An 18,962-nucleotide genomic window follows, 5' to 3' on the forward strand; every position below is an offset into this window, starting at 1 on the left:
TTAGGTTTCTGGAGTTTTTAGTATAGAGCTCTTTCAACTCTTTGGTAAAGTTGATTCCCAAGTATCATATTTTTTGAGAATATTGTAAATGGTGTAGTTTTCCTCATTTTCTTCTCAGAATATTTGTCACTGATATACAGAAATGCCTTTGATTTATGGGTGTTGATTTTATATTCTGCTACTTTGGTGAATTCATTTACTAGTCCTAGGAGTTTTCTGGTGGATCTTTTTGGCTTTTCTAGTTATAGAATCATATTGTTTGCAAATAGTGCTAATTTAAGTTCTTCTTTTCCAATACATATCCCTTTAATTTATTTTTTCTGTTTGATTGATCTGGCCAGTGTTTCAAGGACTATGTTGAATATAAGTGGTGAAAGTTTGCAATCCTACCCCTTTTCTCTATGAATACATATAAAACTGTTTATAATTATGTATTATATACAATATGCACATATATGATACATATAATACATAAACAAAACATTTTTATACACATGATTGGTTATAGGGCTCCCTTTTAAGTACCCAGTGAAGTCCTTGTTTAGTTTATAACAAAGAAGACACCAGCCAAAACTAATCTCAACCCTCCTTTACAAATGATTCTGAGGCTGGTATCAGACGTGTGGTCAGATTTCCATGTCATTTTATAAACACAGAAGAACATGAGCGATAGAGGGATTGGGCAGAGAACTATTTCATTGAGGACACAGAGTAAAAGGAGGACAAGGAGAAATATAATTAGTTGTGTCACTTTGCATTGTCAGAAAACTGGAATCTGAAATTCAGACAAGGAGGATTCAATCTGTTATACTTGGGCACGTGGATGACATGGGGCCTATAGTGAAATGGTTATTACAAGCTTTTGAAAAAAATCATATGAGTAGCACATAATGGCTAAATAATCAATATGTACACAGTGTCTTCCAAGTGGTTTGTGAGCTGTGGACCAAAGCACATACATGTATTAGGAGCCTTGATAAAATTACCCATCAGTGCCCTCTACAATTATTTGCATTTTAAAGGTGAGAAAATACAGATTTCTGGATAATAAATGGTAAGTCAGCAACACACAGAGAACTACACAGAGACAGAACTCTATAGAATCCCTTCAAAGGCTATTTTGTTCCTGATATAAGGAATGTCTGTCTGGAGAAATATTATTTTCTCCCCATTTTGAAGACAGTGCCTAGAGAAGACATCCCAGGAGCAACACAAATGTTTTTCCTTCTTTAATGTTAAGAAACTCTTCAAATAAAGTGCTGTTATCCCAGATGTGTTATGAGTATAAACACTTGGAAATTATACAGTGCAAAAGAGCATACCACAGGCCCAGATGCTAAGTATGACTCAGGAAAGAAATAAATCAAAAAGGCATATAAGACATTTAATAATTATGTAACTATTACTAAAAATAAATGTCCTTTTATTCAATAAACAATAAATTATGTATAGATATTTCAAGGATTTGCCAAATCTTATCCCATATGACTTTGTAATAAACTCCAAAATCAAGATAATAGAATGCATAATTCAGTGTCAAAAACTTTCAAGGGAGAAAAAAACAAGTCTTCAAGGAAGAGAAGTGTATATTTTAGTGAATGTCATTCAACAATTTATTTACTAAATGATTTTGAGGAAATAGATTTACTTTCCTGCAGCCTTAAGGAAGGGAGATTTTCCCCTATTTATTTTTCCTGTTGGAATTTCCCAAGATAAGCCCTAGAATTCTATCAGAAATGACCTATAAAATAAAACAGAGAAAAATACAATACATACTGAGGGAAAACAAAAGAGCAATTTGTTTTTATTAATTAGTAAAATGATTTTTTTCTTGAAATAAAACTATATTTGCCTTTTGGGGTTTAGTTTTTTAATCCTTGTAGCCAGGTACCACAACAGAAATGCAGGGAAGATCCTTGAACTTCCAATTAATACAGGAAATAATCTAAGTGTTCAATAATCATAAAAATTCAACATCTTTAGCATTTAGAGAAATATCAAATGAAATCCAATCATAGACAAAATTGAATAGTATTGATGAAAATACTAAATAAATGAATACTTGTAAACTCAAGAGCAGTTTAAGTTATTATTATCTATTTGTGGAAATTGTATTTCTATTGAAGATACATGACACTCCCCATCAATGAGAGTTACTTCTCAAATCACAGCATATGTGACCATGAAAACACAAAAGACCACAACAGTACTCTTCCAAACACTTGAAAGAGATAAATAATAATCTGTGGGGTAAATGGACACTAGGTTCCGGTCTCATTTTTGGTTATAGTATATCCACTTTAAAAATAGTGTAAAACACTATGTTTAAGGTTTGTATAGGTGTAATATTCATGTGGTAATTCACATGTACACAAGTTTAGAAAAAAATATTTAGGAATTGTGAGAAAATAAAAATTATCAGAAACAAATAAAAGACTCAATTACACATTCCGTATGTAGATGATAAAACTCGTCATTATAAAGATGAGAATTTTACCCAAATTAACCTACAATATATTACCACCAAAACTGCTTTGTACATATATGAATATATCACAGGCAATTGTACCTTTATGTGTATCTATAAAGCAGTAATTCTTTAAAAGTATAAATAAATGGAAAAGAGGAAAAGGTAGAAAAAGAGTGAAAGGGGAATTACTGGTAATGAAGTGGGGCAAATTATATTCCATGCTTATATGATTATGTCAAAATGAACTCAAATAATATGTAACTTAATGCAATGATTTTAAAAATCAACATGCGTTTCTTTTAATAAAATAAATAACCAAAGCATACATTCTTAAATATATATATATATATATATGTAATTAGACAATAAATTTTTCAATTGTAAGAGCAAAAGAAATACTTATCAACCCTGACATTCATGTATATTATGAAATTATGCTATTACAATAATCGAGGAATCACTATATGAACAAATCAGTATATGAATCCACATATAAGTAAAAATTACATACTTAATTGCAATTGAAAAGTCTAGATAAATCCAATCTTAACAAGACCAATCTCAGCAAATTAGCTAGAACCTATATCAAAATAAAAATTAAAAGTTCAAGTTGTATAGCTCAGTGGTAAGTATCCCTTGGTTCAATTCACAGTAATGTTTAAGAAAGTAAAAATGAAAACTAGCTAGCTGAGGAACAAGCAAGGTGCTATAGACCACAGGTCCTCTCCTGAAGGAAAAGGGCATGTAAAAATTTGATTATTATAACCATCCCACCTGTCTATAACCAGCATCTGGCAAGAGCCTAGGTTGCAGATGTACTCCTGCCAGATAGTATTTCAGAAAGGGACTGAGGATGCCCTGCAAGGATAAGGAAGTCTGTGAGAGGTCTCTGCCACGCATATGCTCCCCACCTGGATGAGCCAGTAGGATTGGGGGTGTACTGCCCCAGTGGAATGCTTAGGACTAAAGTCTAGAGAGACTGCCTGGAGTCCCCATTTGCCAGCACCTGTTCCTGCCACAGCCAGGCCCATCTCCCTTCCCCAGCTTCCAACAGTCTCCCTTCCCCAGCTTCCCTCCTAAGACTCATGATGTCATAGCACACTAACCATTTCCTTGTGCTCAGGAGCCAGGCCTGCTCCATAGGGATCTCCACCACCTGTACATCAGAGCAACCTAGGACTCCCAAGCATGAGAGTGAAGCCTGGAGTTGAATGCAGAAATGGCAGACTCAAGAGGAAAGGACCAGATTTCAGATTCATATATATTATGAAATTATAATTATTTATATAATGAATATTATGTATATTTACCAAATCATAATTTGATTAATAATTTGCTTCTGGGCTGCATGCAGGATTGGATAGTTCTCACTAAGTGCTCTTGATTGGAATATGGCTTCACACTGTTCCCTACCAGTCTGAGACCAGTGAGCCTTCTTTTTGAGTGACAGGAAATTGTATCCATTTCATGCATGAATAAGGTCAGTTTTAAACGTTCTTGGTTGCAGCTTTTTTTTTTTTTTGAGGTCTCAGATTGCACACCACAGCCTCAAGCTGCTGCTATTTTGGGGAGCAGGATAACTGAGATGGAACTCAAGGGCACTCAACCACTGAGCTATGTCTCCGGCCCTATTTTGTATTTTATTTAGAGATAGAGTCTCACTGGGTTTTTTGGCAGTTATCTATTGCTGAGAGTGGCTTTGAACTCATGATTCTTCTGTCCCAGATTCCCAAAATGCTGGGATTATAGACATGCATCAGGTGTGCCTAGTCAGGCTGCTGCTATTTTATGGCCAGATTTCCTTCCAGAAGTTGGATCTAGCCCAACAAGCAGAACAAACCTTGTATAATAAGTAATTTCAGTTTATGGATTATATATGCTGCATATTATTCATGAAGAAAACTAATATCATGACAATTATTACAAAATTTCACTTAACTCTTGTGCCCTCTCTTCTTCTTAGGGGACAGATTTCATGTTGAACTGGAAAGCAACCACCTAAAGCAACAATGTCCAATGTAAAATATGTAAGGCTCAGAGTAATTTAAATATTTCTAGTAATCCATTAACAAAATAAAAAGAAACAGTTGAAAGTAGTATTAATAACATAACTATCCTACCCAGAATATTATCTTTCTGTGACAGATAAAATACTACTAATGAAGTATGTGTGTTTTGGGAACTATAACCTCGAGTTTGACTTTCTCTGTCATCTCAGTTCACAGGAACCTCATTCCAGATTTTAGAGCTAGGGGTCCCTTAACATCAGGAACTTAAAGGACCTGATCATCTCTTTACATGATAGAGTCGAGGGATAGAGTTCCCTACTAATATTTCTCCTCATGCCCCCAAATTAGGAGAAACAATGTCCTGATTGTGAGCAGGAAGCTCCAATCCATAAGTGTCCAAAAGGAGATTATTTTTCCCACTTAATACTGATTACAAGTTCTTTCCCATTGCAGACATCAGGTGGAAAAAAAGATGGGATTCCAGGAGGTTAGGAACATATCACCTGCAGTCTTCCACAGCCTTAATTCTATTGTTTAAATACATGAAATACAAACTTTTTGGGCAATTTGGGCTTAGACCAAATGGCCAGGCTATAATATCTGTTTTCTCCTGTGGACAAATTCTCACAACTCATATGCAGGTGGACTGGGACTAAAGATGAGCTGTATCTGACTCCAAATCCAAAACACCTGCACAAGATCACATGACCCTTACAATATTGCTTATGTTTATCACACTTGGGAAGTAACAATTATTTTAAAATGCCAGAATTGTAGTGTATGCATATAAAATCCAGCCCTATCTATTACATAGTATAACACAAACAGAACATGCTCATATATCTGTGTCATCTCAGGGTTTCCATTTCAGGATCCAAGGAACCTTGTTTCAGTTTACATCAAAGGCAAACACCAGCTAGAATTTAACTCAACACTCCTTTCCCTATTAATATACAGGTTGATATTGAATATGTGGTAAGTTTAATCAGGGGTTACTGATTATGAAACAGGCTGATCTACAGGGGTGTTAGTGACCACCAAGTCCTATGCTTTTAAAACAAAGAGGGACATGGGCTATAGAGGTATGCAGCACAAGTTTGTTTTAATTGAGGCCAAGATAGGACATGTAATTAATGGCAGTACCATGAAACATCAGAGAATTGGAATGTGGATTTCAAACAAGGAAGTGTTCACATATTATATTTGGGTGTGTGGATGACCCAAGTGCCAATGATGAAAATTGTTAAAAGGTTATAAGCTTCTGAAAGAAAACTGGGCCAAAATTTTGTCTCAGTGGTAGAGTGCTTGCCTGGCATGTACGAGGCACTGAGTTCAATCACCAACTTCAACCATGCAGATGGCAACCTCACCTCAGAATAGCAATAAAGGGTATTTTCTGAGAAGCCTTTGGCTTTGACAGGTCCACCCATGCCTCCTGGACCTCCTTGAGCCCAGGAGGAGGCAAATCTATGGTGGAAAGGAGGAAGGAAGGATATCTCAGATACAGATTTTGACCAGAGGAAGCTATCACACGGCTCTCACTGTCAGGGTCTTTGGCACCTCCAGTTATAGAGCTAATGCCTCCTCCCACACTCTGATGCCTGCATCAAGGTCCAGCCAGGCTCAGAGGCCAGTCCAGCAGAGCAGGATGTACAGAAGAGTTGTGAGCTATGTCTCAGGAAACCCTTAACTCCAGCAGGACCCAAATCCAGACTACCAGAGACACAAGCACAGCTGGCCTGTGACAGGCTGGCCTCGCAGGAGGGGAAGGGGAAGGACTGGGAGTTGAGAGGCCAGAGATGGTAATGAGGATTGATAACCTGGGAACCTTTGCTTCCATACAGCATACATAAGGCAGGTTGCCATTTATACAGTCACATGACTGCTATAGCAGTCCCCTAAATTGCTGCCCATCTGCCCTCAAGGTCCTCCTAATCTAGCCTGAGACTTTGGCCAACACATGTAGGTACAGAAGGCTTCTTAACAGCAGAATTTACACTGTGGAAGGTGAGCTGATCCCAGGTCCCCAGAAATGAAAGAATGATAGACACCTGACATCACCTCTTCACACAGGTGTGTGTGCACAAGGAGGCTGCCATGACTGCCCTGCCCTCCCTGAATGTCAGCATGTGCACTTATGCATACCCATCAAGGTGCCACCAGGTAGCATGAATGTGGCCAGCAGGAGAGCCTATTGGGGTGGTTACAGAGAATTAGAAAGGCTGAGGGGAAAGCCTCTTTGGCATGGAGTGACCAAACTGAGCAAGGCCCTCAGCTTCCAGAAAACTCAGTCAACCTCCATACTTCACCACTGTCCTCACCCCCTCCCACACAGCCCCTGCTGCTCATGCCTAACCCAAGATGGCTGTGCTGGCTGCTATTGTGGATGGGGCTGTAATGCAGCCATGGGACAAATTGTAGCCTCTAGGAGAAAGGAGGGGTTGTCCCAGGTATACCAGTCCCACTCCCACTGCAGACTCCAATGCTTGGGGGTCCAACAGAAAGACTAAGATGCATAGACATGGGGTAATCCAGTGAGTTATAAGGGGGGTGTGGAGGGGTAGGAGATAGAAGGAGGAGGAAAGTCCAAAGCTATGGAAAGAACCAGTCAGGGGTCTGTGGTTGTGGTTCAGTGGTGCCTATCACATGTGGGGCCCTGGGTTTAACCTTCAAAACCACAAAAATACATAAATAAAATAAAGTTATTTTCTCCAATTATAGCTAAAAGATATTTACAAAAAGAACCAGTCAGTATTTCCTTTTGACTCCCCTTCTCTTGGGAGACGTTTATTACTTTGTTACCTTTTGCTCTTGCAATAAACATTCTGGGTTTTTGTTTGTTTGTTTGTTTAATTATTTGTGTCCTGTTCTTCAATTCTCTGCAGAGGGGAGAAAATGGACCCTTTAGTAACAGAGGAAGGAGGATCCTCTGAGCCTGGATTCTAGGTTCAGACTAAAGAACACAGCAACCACACTCTACATAAAGACAAAAAAATGAATGCAGCCTTTGGATCCCATAGGCAAGCAAAGTGGTGGAAGGCCTCTGGAAAAGTTCTTCCATATTGGTCAGAGAGAGAATGTGCAGGTAAAAGAAAAAAATGGAGATTTTGCCTCTTCCCTTTGAAGCCCAGCTCCAGGTGCCCAGGCCTCAGGCTTCTGAGCCACCCCATCCAACAGCTCTGGAGCATGCAGTCCCCTATACACCCCCTGCAGGGCGGTTCTCAAGTCTGCGTGGAGTGGGGAATCCACTGATGGCCTGCAAGAGGGCAGAAAGACCAGTCCAGCTTTGACTATACTTGTGGTGCCGAGGGCAGAGGTCGTTCAGATCACAGCTTCCTCCTTCTTCTCACCCCATCCTGGCCTGGATTTCCAGCGCCTAGTGGATTAGTTGTATCTTGGATACTTTGTAGCATTGTGCTGTCAATTCTGGCCTCTCTTCCTTGGTGGGTCTGGTTTGGGCCCACCAGTGGAAGCAGGTGGGGGGGGTCTCAAGGCACCATGGTTGAGTGGCATTCAGGCACCAGGGGCGGGGTAATAGGGATAGGACCTTGGAGCTTCAGAAGGGCAACTGGGTGGGGGTCTCCAGGGGCTTAGAGGTCAAACCTGAAAAGCAGAGAGCAGAACCTTCCAGGAAGTGAAAGTGTGGCTAGAGCCTCACCCTGGAGCTGCGTGCTCTGAAAGGTAGGAGAACCAGGTGGGGTCCACTACAGTCTGGAAGCCCAACAACCCACCTGTCTTCACAGCACCCCCTTCACCCCAGGCCAGCTTATAACAAGTAGCTCTTTTCTTTCCTTGCTTAAGGGTCCCATCTGAACTCCACCTAACCTGTCCTTCCCCACAGCTGATGGTGCAGTAGGGGAGGAAAATGGGATCCTGAGAGGGCTCAGTCCCTCTCCATGGAATGTCAGGAGCCTCCTTCAGTAAAAGGGACAGTGAGATTCTCACTATGTGTAAGCATTTGATGGATTGTATGTATATAATATCAATAAGATCAAATACAATGCATGTTTGTACTCGACCCAGACACATATTATTGAGACGTTTATAGATTGACCATGTTGGGTAGATTGACTTACTTCACGGAGCATAATAGTTTCTAGATTCATCCACTTACTGGCAAAAGACATAAAGTCACTATTTCATGTTTATTTATAAAGATATATTTTTAGTTGTTGATAGAACTTTCTGCTTATTTATTTATTTATATGTGGTGGTGAACCTAACCCAGTGCCTCACAAGTACTCTACCACTAAGCCACAACCACAGAGAACACTTGATTCAGTTTGATATTTTTCTGCCTATATTAACATGTTATCTTTAAATAACATTTTAATGTAGAACTATTACTTTTAGTCTTTTGCTCCTAGAAATTCATTGTAAATATCTCTCACACTTACTTGGAATGCACAGAACTATTTATTTTGTATTGCAAAGGGTGTTCTGTAAATATGATACTTTAAGTCTTTCATCAGAAATTATTAGTTAATCATCTGTTCATTGCAAACATGACAGTAAAACCATATGGGACAAAAATCATAAGTAGATAATTAAAGTTAGCATTGTACAGCTATGCAATGATATTTAAATTCATATAAAACATTGAATTCAGAAATTGTTGGTACTGGAGATGGAAACCAAGACCTCACACATCCTGTGCAGGTGTTCTACTATGAGCTATAAACCAACCTGCTCTATTCAAATTATTAATCTATTAGAATGGTTACCCCACTGATGGAAGTCAGGGCCCTTGTAATCCAGACTTTTCACCTCTTAAAACTTCAGCACTGCCACCTGAGCTTTGGGGAACATTCTACACCCAAACCATGACATTTATGAAAACAAAACTAAAGTAAATGGGGAAATCTTTAGAACCTATGGTTAAGCAAAGCATTCCCAGATTTGACAATGAAATGAAACATAGAAAAGTGAAGATGAATAAATTAATAAACTTCTGTTCAGTGGAAGCCCTGATTCAGTGGATAAAAATATAAGTTAAAGACTCAATGAACATGCAAGCTGCATGTGGTGGCCATGCCTGTCATTCCATAAACGTGGGAGGCTGAGACAGGAGGATGGCCTATGACTCAATTCAAGGGCAGCCTCCACAACTTCCTGAAACCTCATCTTAAAAATAAAAAAAAAAAATACTGGGGATGCAAATCATCCTAGGGTTCAATTCTCAATACCCCACCCACTAAAAGAAAAAAAGAAAAAATATATATAAACTCCACTTTGAGCAAAGTGGAGTTTATATATTTTGAATGTATAAGGTATTCTCCAAACTCAACATAGAACAAAAACAAACAATCCTAAAAAAAAGGCAAGACTCGAGGGCATTATGCTCAAAGAGAATACAGTCACAGGGAATGTGTTCAATGAACTTTGCCATAAGGATTCCTGAACTACGATGAGTGGGTCAATGGTCAAGGCATGAGATTGGTACATCCATGGACCAGGCTACCACTTAACAAAGAGAAAATACACTGCTGACACACAACAGCTTGGACAAGTCACCAGAGTCTCATGCTGAAACTCTCTGAAAGGAAACATACCACCTGAGTCCACTGAAGCAACACTGGTCAGATGACCAGGTCGCAGACACAGAAGACAACTTCAAGGCTGTCAGGGGTGAAGGATGTGCCAGGACTGGGAGGGACAGAGGTGAAAAGAAAGGGAGACAGGCCAGCTGCTCAACACCAGAGCCCTTCTGCACCCTGACTGTGCTGCTGTCAGCATCTGATAAGGCCACAACACAGGGTTTCAAGATGAGTTCACCCAGGAAGGCTGGGTAATGGGCAAGGGGTCTCCCCACCAATTCTGTCTCAATGTGCATCTGAAATTACCTCGGTATAAAACAATTAGCCCTTTTAAAGAGCTGAGGCTTCAGGATAAAACTAGAAGGCCCTGCTCACAGGACGAAAAATACTGAAATAACAAAGTTGAATGGTCGAAGCACAGGGCCAACAGCAGCTGTGAATCACTGGAGGTGATCCCAAGGGCATGGGCAAGAGGGCTGAACCCTGCTCCCTGCTGAAACTTCAGCCTGATCTTCCGTGGTATCTATGGCACCCAGCCCTGGAAATCCACACTTCGCCTCCAAAACCCTCAATGTGAACTTTGAAAGTGGCTGCGTTTCCAGGGAGACTGGCTGGGACGAGTCTGTAGAGAAAGCGCCTGGCCGCACCTACTGTCTGCCCATTTGCCAGCACCCCTGTACCTGCCTGTACTCACACAGAGTCGCAACTTCTTCTCTGGGGGTGATTTCCTCAGCCAGCCAGAATGCACTAATTGGCTGCTGTCCATGCTGCCCGCTGCCCGCGGTGATAGACCTGAGCGCAGAGTCAGTTGCAGAGGCTGGGAGAGGAGACCTGGGCATGCTTGTATGCTCACTAGCCAAGGAAGTCCTCAGCACCAGGACCCCCTGGCCAGCTGCCTTATGCACGTCTGACGACCTTCAGGACTGCCACAGAAATAACCCCTTCCCTCTGAGAAGGAGGGGGTGATGCTGAAGGCCCCCTGAGCCTCGAGGGGCGGGGTGGAGTGACTCTGCATTTTCTAAACCATCTGAATGTTAACATAGAATACCCGGTACAACATAAACACTATGTAACAGTTTAGAAATCTGCATGGTTTGGCTGGGGCGTTGGTGTGTGATGAAGTCAGGTGCACCCAATTCATCTTTCCCTAGAGGTTGGTCTTCTGCATACCTGTGGACATTTTTGCAACATTTTTGCCATCAAGACTGGCAGTTAGTTGGGGATAGGTCAGATTAATTCAGGAGCTCCTCTGGGTCTAAATTCCTTAAACAAAAAGTCCTGGATTGTTGGTTACAATTCCATGTGGAAACAGAGAGTCTTGGAGGGATAATGTGGCTCCATGTCTTCTGTGTACACATCCTCCTTCTCTTGCTCTCCTATCCCCAATGCTACTGTGAAATGAACCTTCATTTGCAATCTATTTTAGTATTTAGAGGATTGAAATGAAACTAAGAGTATTTTTTTTAACAGAGAGTCCCAGCCAATCATAGTAGGGAGGTCTGAATTGACCAAATGAGACAAACACCATGTGCAACCTGCAAAGCTGAGTTTGTAACCAGTTGAGTTGTTTTTGTACCTCACATATCTTTTCTGTTTGTAAATGCCTCCTGATCCTGTGGCCCTATTCTTCTACTTTTGTGCTGCTGGATTGTGAATTGTTCTTTTTTAAAAAAAAAAAAAGTTTATTCAATAAATTGCTTTGCTTCACTTGGTGAATTTTCTTCATTTAAAAATGACATTTGGATGTTTATTATTTTATTTTGCCAACCTTTCCCATCTCTCCCCCCTTCTTTCTGCAGCTTGTGGTAACTACTAGACTACTCTGAACTTCTGTTATTCTTCCTTCTTAGGTATTTTTAGAATTCTATTCATCTAAATGAACATTATAGTTTTACACAAAGTGCTCAATTTTTAAAGAAATCATGTTGGGATTTTAAAAGAACATGTATGAAGCTGTATAAATTAATTTGGAAAAATACATTGTAACAAAAATATATATTCCTTATTACTCAGCCATAAAGAAGAATGAAATTGTGGCATTTGCTGGAATGGATGTGTTATGGGAAGGCACTCCAGGAAACACTCTTAAGTTTGAATTTCAAATCAAAAGAGAGTTTTATTTACCTTGCCAGGGACTGTCACCTACCATAGAGACTCAACCTCTGTAGGAGGACAGCAGCTTCCTGGTCCATCCAAGAAGAATATAAGCACAAAACCTACAACTTAGTGACTTGCTGAAAATCATGTAAGCTAGACAATCAGAGAAATTAAAACATTAATATGAGGGACCTGTGGGCTCTAGGCAGGACTGGAAATTTCTAGTCAGCAAGCAAGTGATAAACAGAAGCACTAATGAGTAGTTGAATGAGAAATAAACATATAGAAATAAATGTGTTTTATATGTATTAATCATAACCAATTAGGAAAAAAACATATAGGTAAAAACATTGCCTTCATAATAGCTATAGCATAATTATAATACATTAAAATTTTATTGATCTGGAAGAAAATTATAAATCTTTTTACTGAGATGCTTAATAGACCGCAAGTCCTCATAGGAGGGAGGACACACGTCTGGAGAGAAATGCCATAAATATTTGGTTTTTGCTTAGTTGATACAGGGTCTATGTTGCCCAGGCTGGCCTTGAACTCCTGGGCTCAACTGATCCTTTTACCTCAGCCTCCCAAGCAGCTGGGACAACAGGCATGCAGCACCATGCCTGGTTAATAAACCTTTCATGGCCATGATTCTGTTTTATATTTTCTTTATAGATAACTTCTTACTTTTTATATGTTAAAAAATACTAGAAAGGTCAAGCAGCATAGGCCCTCTCTTCATTCCCTGACCCCAACTTAAGCCTCTGGAGATGGGGCTGCCCAGGGGACTCCGCTGCACAGCCAGATTTGGCAGTGACTCAGAAGCCACTTTTTGCAGAACAGAGACCTCTGAATTTCTTAGCATTCCTGCCAAGGAATAGATTTCAAATAAATACTTAATTTAAGATTTTTAATAATTCAAATTATTGAAGAAGCTGTACTTACACAATTTCAGCATTGTATTCACAAAATAGTTTTGTGCAATACTGTCTGAATTATTTTCCTCTATAGTGAAGCTGCATAAAAGATTCTACAGCAACCCAGATGCTTAAAAATGAAACAGAGATAGTTCCATTACAAATAAAAATTGTGCATAATATAGTCATTTAAAATGTACCTATATAATTATTATGCTTAATGTAAAACAAAACACATACAAATAATTGTTTCTAATGGCACTACTGCAGGCAAGGCAAAAGCTCTTTCTTGAAGAGTGACAAAAAATCTTTATTTTTATGTAAAAAGCACAAATATACATTTAGTACATAGATTGATGGTGATCTTATGTTGGTATGAAAATTTCAACAAAGAAGCCCAAAAATTTAAGAAAAAAAAAATGTTTCAATGAGGATTTCGTGGTTGAGACCTAATGAACAAATCTGTGAAGAAATTCTACGTATGATCTTTAAATATCAACATTGGTATAAGACCAGAATTACATGAAAGTTTCTGTAAATAGATGGATTTCACAATAATCAGTATTTGACAATTTTGCACGAAGAAGTAAAATACTGAGATTGGATAATAAGTTCAACATCAGACTGGGGGTGGGTATGCACCTCAGTGATAAAGTGCATGCGTGAGGCTGAGGATAGCATGCATCGGTTCAATACTACAAAACAAAACCAGTACCAAAAAAAGTACAATGTTTTTCTTCAGATTAAGGCAAATGACAGCTCACTCTACCAGATTATTTCAATGTGAACTGGTCTCTTCCCTGGATCCTCATCATGCCTGTATGTACATCATCTTTTGTCTCATAAAGTTTAGGAAAAGGTGATTGCCCATTTTCATCATATTATTCTCCTGCCTCAATAAACCTAGACCAAAACACCAAATGCAAAAAGAAAGTCCCCAAGAGCTCAAAACAAGTTATTTTTATAACAATTGTGGTTATAAACATGCAGAATTACAAGCTGGAAAAGGATCTACTTTTTCCTTAAGTACCAATAAATCCCCAATATCTGGAAATTCCTGCTGTCACATTGTTCTTTATATTTAGGAGACCCCCTCCTATTGCAACTGAAGTTTACTTGGTATTGCTCCTCCTTCAGTAGAAGAGTACTCATAGTTATTTATTAAACTGACAATCTCTTACTCTGAGAAGAAAACTAGAAACTTTATCACAATATGCTGAGACTGACTTGTTGCTCATGTTTTCTAGTAAATGTGACACGTGGCCCCAGAGTCAGTGAAGACTACCCAGTCACCACCCAGTTACCAGCTCATTATGATCTCTCTCTCTCCACCTTAAGCCACTTTGATAAGCAGGAGAATAAGGAACACACACTTGAGCACACAATCTGATCTCTGCAACCTGAGGCCGGACCAGCAACCTACCCTTCTGGGGAGATAAGTGTTCCTCTCTACTTCCTGTTACTGTCGTTCTTGCAGCAACCCTTCCCTAATGGATTTGCCCCATCACAGGAGCAAACTGAGGGAATGCAACAGAAAACAGCTGGTGAAGCCTCCAGGAGATGAAAAACAAAGTGCCCAAATCCATCTGCCCTTGCCAGGAAAGAAGGTGAAAAAGAGAGAGGCTGCCCTGCACCACCACACAAACCTACAAAAGAAAAAGGAAGATTTTGTTTTTATGTTTGATGTCAAGAATCTCTAGTCACATAATTGGACCAAAATTTCACTCTGGAAACCATCTCAGCCTACAATTTATCTTACAGAAGAGGAGAGATGTCACCATCTGGACCTGCTAAGCTAAACACAGTCTCCCAGTTAAAGAATTTCAGGAGGAATACAGGTCTCCCAGATTCTGTTCCACTGTTTTTCTTACTACAGCAGTCCCCTCATCCACAGTTTCAGTGCTCACTGGTTAAATAAAACTTGAACATATTAATAGGAAATTTCAGAAATAAACAATTCACAAGTTTTAAGTTATGCTCCATTCTGAGTATTTTGATGAAATCTCACTGTCTCCTTCCATCTCATTCCATCAAGCCCAGAACATGAAGTATTCCTTTGTATAGTATACCCATGCTGCATGTGCCATCTACCCATTAGTCACTCAGTAACCATATCCATTACAGAATTGGTATTGCAGTTGCTTATATTCAAGTAACCATTAATGGCCCCAAAGTGCAAACTATTAAAGTGTATTATTATTATTATTATTATTATTATTATTATTATTCATGTTATTATTAATCTTTTGCTGTGACTAATCTATAAAGTAAAGTATCATAAATATTAATGTACATGGAAAAACCCCGCCTATATACACAGGTTTTCACTTGGGGTTTTAGAACATATCACCCACAGGTTAGGGGGAGTACTATAAAATCATTCTGACTCCTTAACTAATAAAAATTTTTAGAAAGTAAAAATTTAAAAATACATTGCTTTAACTTCTGAAATCAGAAAGCTTACAAATGATTGTCAGTCATGTCATGTGTGAGATTGATATAAAACTGTAGCCACATGTCTTTTTCCACCCTCTAAGTTTGTTTACTTCCTGTCACAAATGGATTTTGGCTCTATGAAGATGTGTATTTTTATTTGTTTTGCTTACTGCCATATTTCCAGGACCCATCACAGTGCCTGGCACATAATAAGTCTTCAAAAACTAATTATTGGGTGGTTGAATGAATAAATGCGTGCAGCTTCTCTTAAGGGGAACCCCTTCCACTTAAGTGACATCCCTCGACATCGTGACTGAAACACAGGATCATCATACTCAACAGATAATCAAAAGCCTAGCAAATCGTGTGTGTGTGTGTGTGTGTGTGTGTGTGTGTGTGTGTGTTTATTTTTCACATCCCCCTTTGTCCATCACTGGAACCTACTACTTTGGCCATGCTGGTTGTGGCATTACACAGTGGATGATGGGCACTGATATTGCAAGAAGTCAAAAAGGGAGCAGGTCATAACATGGTGTAAGCAAAATACAGAAGCATGCATTGGGCCTAAGTCTAAAGCAACCAAAAGGAAGATGTCAGCACTAGACTGAAAACTCCAAGCCCTCTGCTGAAGTGTCTACACTGGCTGAGGATTTAAAATAATTTTCTCATTCCAATACCCAAGACTATGACTCTAATGCCTGGATTTGGATGTTGAGCCATTTCCAGTTTCCCCACATTGATCTTACGCAACCAGTCTTTGTATGGCTATCTTCCACCTTGTGCTGAAAATCCTAACACCAGTGATAATTATAAACAACTGGCATTACCCATAAAGCCTTCATCAGCTTAGGTGACAAAGTATGCTACACTGTGAGTAGTGTTCCAAGACAAAGTGATTAAAGCACATATAGAACATAACTGCCCCTCTTCCAGTATGCATGGCTTTATTTCTGTATCTAGACACTTGCTGTTATAAAAGTCTTTCACTGCAGTATTTAGTTGTGGATAGTCAAATTCACTTCCTTTAATAATAATCCAGAAGCAACCTGGATTTACAATCTGTAAAATTTTTAAAAGGCAGATAAACAATGCATAATTTAAAAGTAGAACCATAAAATTATAAACCTTACAATCATGATAACTACTTTTAGTATAAGTGAGCAAACAAATTCTTAACAAGTAATTTTGTCTTAAATTGTTAGACCAAAGGTAAATACCAGACTGTATAAGCAGCAATAAGTAAGTCATTTTCAATGATGTGCAGAGATGCCTTTTATCTCCATATTTTGAAAATATCCATAATTATATTTACAACAGGGCTCACAACTATATTTTAAGATTTTTTTAAAAAAAGGAAAAATAAGTAGGAATACAAGTAGGACCAGAGGAATACATATATTATACTCATATTAAAAAAGAAGTAATGATAAAAACCAAAATAAATATAAACTATTACCTATAATGGGACAGAGAATAAATTTAAAGAAACAGAATCAGAGTCAAACCTGTTGGAATATATCATGCTACATGTTATTGTTATTAGAAACCCAGATTCTCATTGTTGAGAGACAACATGAAAATATAAAAATTAAATTTGAATTGACATTCTAAGAATTTATGACTTTTCAAATGTATTTCCTTGTTTTGCCTAATGAAAGGTCTTAGAAGCAATGTTGTCCTAAATTTTGAGATCCTAAATGCCAAGAAGCAGGAACACAGGTATTTGTAGTCATATTATTCCTACTTTTCCAATTATTTAAACATTTTTATAATAAAAAAATGTAAAAAAGAATATTGGTGGGCTGGGGATGTGGCTCAAGTTGTAGTTTGCTCCCCTGGCATGCACAGGGCGCTGGGTTCATAACATAAAAAATAAAATAAAGATCTTATGTCCACCGAAATCTCAAAATAAATATTTAAAAATTCTCTCATATCTCTCTCTCTCTTTCTCTCTCTCTCTCTCTCTCTCTCAAAAAAAAAAAAAAGAACATTGGTCATTCTAATTCTAGTAATGATATCTTCAGGTAACAATTGTAAACCCTGGGGCAGGGGTAATGATCTGAAGTCACTGAAGTGGTGCTCAAAGCAGACAGGTCCTAAAAGACATTTGACTCCTCAAAGAAGGAAACCTCACGACAGGTTTTCGTAGCTTTTCCTAGAAGACCTCCCACTGCTCTGACTCCTTTTCTTAATGTTGGAGTGATGGAAGGGCTCTTCTTTTTTCTCTTTATCCCCATCTCCTGCTGGCTCACAATTGCCTCAGAGTCTATGTATAAGCTTTTCCTTTACTAGGATATTAGTTTCTGTCAACCCACCTCCAAAGTGTAATGAACATATAGACCTATGTGATTCCCAATGTTAATAGGATCTTCTGAGGGAGATATTTTCTGACGTCCCAAACTTTATCTGGTTCTGTTAAGATAAAGAAAGCTTATTAAAGAAATAAGGAAAACTATTGTAACACACGCTTCCCATACTACTGTTTACTTCCTCCTATTTTCTCGTGATAAAGGGATACACCAATTAATTTTAGGAGGGGAATATCTACCAAAATGTTCAATAAAATGTTTAATTAAATTTAGTTACATTAAGATAAGGTGGTTTTATTATCCTATGATTTGAATTTTCCCACCTACTTTTGAGAAAATGGAATAGACTTTCTGTTATACAAGAGTATAAAATATATGGATTGCATTTGTCTTGAAATGTGGTTACTGCTTGCTACATTGAAGTTTGATGTTAACATTATGTGTCAACGTGGCTTGAATAAATCTCAAAATTTTGATGAAATTCCCATACAGAGGTTGCTATGAAGATTTTTTTAGATGTGATTGATATTTAAAAAGACTTTCAGTAAGATAAAATACCTGTCATAATTTGATCCAATCATCTGAAGGCTTTATGAGAAAAGACTGACTTCTTCTAAGAAGCATGATTCTGCTGCCAGACTTCCTTTAGACTGAAAATACATCATCATCTCTTCTCTAGCCCACAGGAGTGCTCTGCAGATTTTAGAATCATCAATATCATCAAATGCCTAAAACTAAAGCTGTATCCCCACTACTCCCCCTCCCCCTCCCCCTCCTCTTCCTCCTCCTCCTCCTTCTTCTTCCTCTCTCTCTCTCTCTCTCTCTCTCTCTCTCTCTCTCTCTCTCACACACACACACACACACACATGCAAACAATCTATTGATTCTGTTTTTCTAATGAACCTTGACTAATACAGAGAGAACAGAGGGAAGTAAGAAAACTAATTTACCAAGTGCATGAATCACTCTTTCTACTTGTTATTTTAATTCCCCAAGAACCCTAGAAAGTAAGTTTAATTATTATTGTAATTCAATTTATTTATTTATTTATTTATTTATTTATTTATATTTTTTTATTATTGGTTGTTCAAAACGTTACAAAGCTCTTGAAATCATATTTCATACATTTGATTCAAGTGAGTTATGAACTCCCATTTTTAACCTGTATACAGATTGCAGAATCACAT

The sequence above is a fragment of the Callospermophilus lateralis genome, unplaced genomic scaffold (genome assembly GCF_048772815.1).
Source record: "Callospermophilus lateralis isolate mCalLat2 unplaced genomic scaffold, mCalLat2.hap1 Scaffold_45, whole genome shotgun sequence".
In the NCBI taxonomy this organism is placed as follows: domain Eukaryota; kingdom Metazoa; phylum Chordata; class Mammalia; order Rodentia; family Sciuridae; genus Callospermophilus; species Callospermophilus lateralis.